The sequence below is a fragment of the Cynoglossus semilaevis genome, chromosome 4 (genome assembly GCF_000523025.1).
Source record: "Cynoglossus semilaevis isolate Cse_v1.0 chromosome 4, Cse_v1.0, whole genome shotgun sequence".
NCBI lineage: Eukaryota > Metazoa > Chordata > Actinopteri > Pleuronectiformes > Cynoglossidae > Cynoglossus > Cynoglossus semilaevis.
The window spans coordinates 11,400,207-11,403,747 of record NC_024310.1 but is presented as its reverse complement, the minus strand read 5'-3'; positions in this window follow the sequence as shown (position 1 = coordinate 11,403,747).

Here is a 3,541-nt window from a genome sequence, read left to right as displayed (position 1 = left end):
TATATGTATATATATATATATTCATATATGTGTGTGTATATATACATATATATGTCTGTGGGTACATACAGTATACACACACGTTTTCCAGCAACACAAATTAAATGTCTGTTTGTGAATAAGCTTTGAACACATTGTAAACAATCGACAAAATACACACAAAATACACCCGAGACTGAAGGAGTTTATTAGGATTCCTGAGATAATGACGAGACGAGAGACGCTGGACTTTTTACAAGATTTGATTTTATTCACTATGATACAGATCACGTAAGGCCTTGCTGTTTACACCGTTCCCATTTGAGACAAATTACCATACTCAGCAAATGTGTTTCTGTGTGTGTGTGTGTTTATCTTTTCAGTTTACAGTACTTCATCTGTTCATTCATTTTTTCTCTTCTATTTTTTTTCTTTTCCCATTGTTTTATTTTTATTTTTTTTTATTTTTTCCATCTTTTTTTCTTTAACAGTGAGCTCGATGGCGCCCTCTTCCCCGGTCAGGAAGAAATCATGCACTACACTGGGCTGCTCTCTCTGCCATTCACAAAGAAATTAGTTAAAAAGGTTTGCAATTTTTTTTAATTAAAATAAAACATAAAAAGAATTGTTTTTTATATCACCACAGACTAAAGGCCAAAGTGTTAGACCCCTCCCCCCCGAACCCCAACATACCAATAAACAACCATCTGAATATAGTTTTGCTTGTTTCTCATTTTAAATTAACAAACATGTCTCCATCGGGGGGAAAAAAAAACAAAAAAACAAGAGACAAGAAAAAGAAAGAAAAACAACATTGTTGCTGAAACGTAGTCACATTATTTATTCTAATTCTTCTCCCAAGCTGTCACTCTGCTTCCGACCCTTTTTCTCCCTCCACAGTCACTTCAGTATGAACACAATGTTACACACAGGAAAGGCCACCAGCCTCACACACAGGGGCCGGTGGTCGTCTCTGCTTCCTCCCAAATAATGATCCCATTCACCCTCCCCTGCCTCCCACCTCTCTGTCACACACTCTCTGAGGGTCACGGTGTCTGTGTGTGTGTGTTTGTGTTGGTGTGATGTGGACGCACTAACAGAGTTTACACTGTGGACTAATGACCTAAAACAAGAGCTGCCTCTCTCTCCTTTAATTTGTCTGGAAGGATCACGCTGGTGGCCATCTGCCCCGCACAGCTTGTTGACATGTCACACCAAACACTCACTCCTAATACCTGCAGTCTGTCTGACACACACTGACACACACACACAGAGTAAATCGGTAGTGTGAACTGATGAAAGCTCCGAGGCTGATTTTCACCTCTTTAGGAGACGATAATACAGAAGAGAAATGCAGACAAGCGATCGCGTCGAGCTCCACCTGAACATTTCAACAACCACGCTTACACAGATGCACACAAAGTCTAGTGGCTCAGATCAGGGCTCCGTTTTTTTTTTCTGCTTCCTGAATCCCCCCTATTTTTCCCCTGGTTTCTACGGTAACTGCAAGCTAGGCCCAGGAATTCTGTGATGCTCCATTCCAGTCATGCAGACGGATGAATGGGCTGTCTGTTCTGTCTTCCTGTCCTCCCAGACCCAACTGTCTTGCTTGGACGGTGACCGATTGATTGACTGACTGACTGACCAGAGGGCGGTTTGGTGAGTCGTGTTCACACTGTTGCAAAGTATATTTTAAAATCAAACCAAGAGCAGGTACAAGTCTGCCTCTTTTTACGAGCACAACACCACTGTCTCCTGGGAGCAAAACTTGGCAGGATCTCCACTAACACAGTTGGTATTTAATTCCAAAAATCCTCCCACCATCTTAAATATAAATTATGTTTCAGGATATTTTTTCTGCACTGTATTCAAACCCCCCCCCCAAAAAAAAAAAAAAAAAATCACTTCCGGCTCTTGGAGGATGGTAGGTTTGGTGCTTTGGTTATTTCCACAGGGGAATAGAAACTAGCAACAACAATCATATGATATATTTTCATTTTACTGCATGTCTGAGTTACTGCAATGTGGACATTTCTTTATCATCCCAGCCAGTCCTTGTAATCTAAACTAATTTGTGAATCTAATTTGAATCTATCCTTGATCTGCCCTAAAGTTAATCTGACCTAACAAAAACAAACAATGAATCATAAAACAGAGAATGAGAAGAGACCAAAAAAAAAACCACAGTGGGGAACAGTGCTACGCCCATGCAGCAAAGACAGAGGTTGAGAGGCTGCAGTACCCATTTCTTCCTCTAGATGTAAGTGTTGTGCTCCCAAATGAAGGAAGAAACGGAGAGAGGGAGAAGTGTAGGATGTCTGTCACGTCGTGGCAGCTCCAAATTTAAACATGTACCTTCAAAGTGCTCAGAAAAAGTGCTTTTTGCACCCGGTCCCTCGTCTGAAAACTGCAGCAGCGACTCACCCGGGAAACCAACCACAGTCTGAGAGAAGGAAGAGACCAAGGTGAGGTGAGGTGAGGTGAGATGAGGGACCAGCACCAGAATTTATCCCAACATTCAACATTAATTCAGGTCAAATTTATGTAGAACAGCTGGCGCACGCGGACACTCACACACACACACACACGGGGTCACTGTGGACAGATGAGCTCAGCAGGATTCTGTGTCAGGTCTCAAGGGGAAAAACAAAGCATAGAAAAGAAAAAAAGAAATACGAAAATGAGATTCTCTCATTAAAGCTTCATCTGTGACTTCAAATGAAGCTTCAAATGAGAATAAGAGAATAAAAGGGATCAAATTGGAAAGTGGGAGTGGGCCTTCCCAGAATGCCGTAGCTGTACGAGTACCCAGAATCCTCTGCTCCAATTTGCTGCCCAGTAGATCTGGTTGGTTGAGATTTTTGTTTTTGTTTTATGTGCTTGGCATTCCGCCTCGACTGAAATGGATTGTGTGTGTGTGAGAGTGTGAGAGAGAGGCTGACAGAGAGGAATGTGAGTCACGGAGGACTCAACGTCCCGCTGAGTGAGGAGTAAAACATGTTTCTGCCTTGAGTCTTCTCTGTACAGTGGTGAGAAGGAACCATCCACCCTGTCCCAGCACCGGTCTCCAGGCAGGTGAGGGTAGTCAGCCTGCTCTCCAAACGCTCCAGCACCAAACTTACTGGCTGAAGATCTGAGGAGAATTAAATTGGCACAATGGCACTTTGGCCACTGGACGTTTGTTTTGTTTTGTGTTTCTTTTTTTTTTTCCCTCGTGGTGAAGCATTTCCAACATTAACACAGCGACAGTTCACATTTCCACCTGCTCTCCACCCCAGGGTCCCTTTAAAAGTCACTGGCAACATCTCACTCTTCTTCACGTGTGGATTCCTCCGTAAGGCCACGAAGGAGACACGGCGATGAAGTGGCGAGGAGGGAGAAAAATCATACAGCCAGTCCAGAGGCTCTTCAGTGTTCTCCTGTTCTGCCTTGTGAGTATGTTTTCTATAGGATTCTCCCCGTACTTACTGCATCTCGTTCACTCTCTCCCAATTTCCGCTGCTCCCGTTTCTCATCCTGTTCTCCTCCGTCTTTATTTCTCTCATCCTTGATCAATGACCAC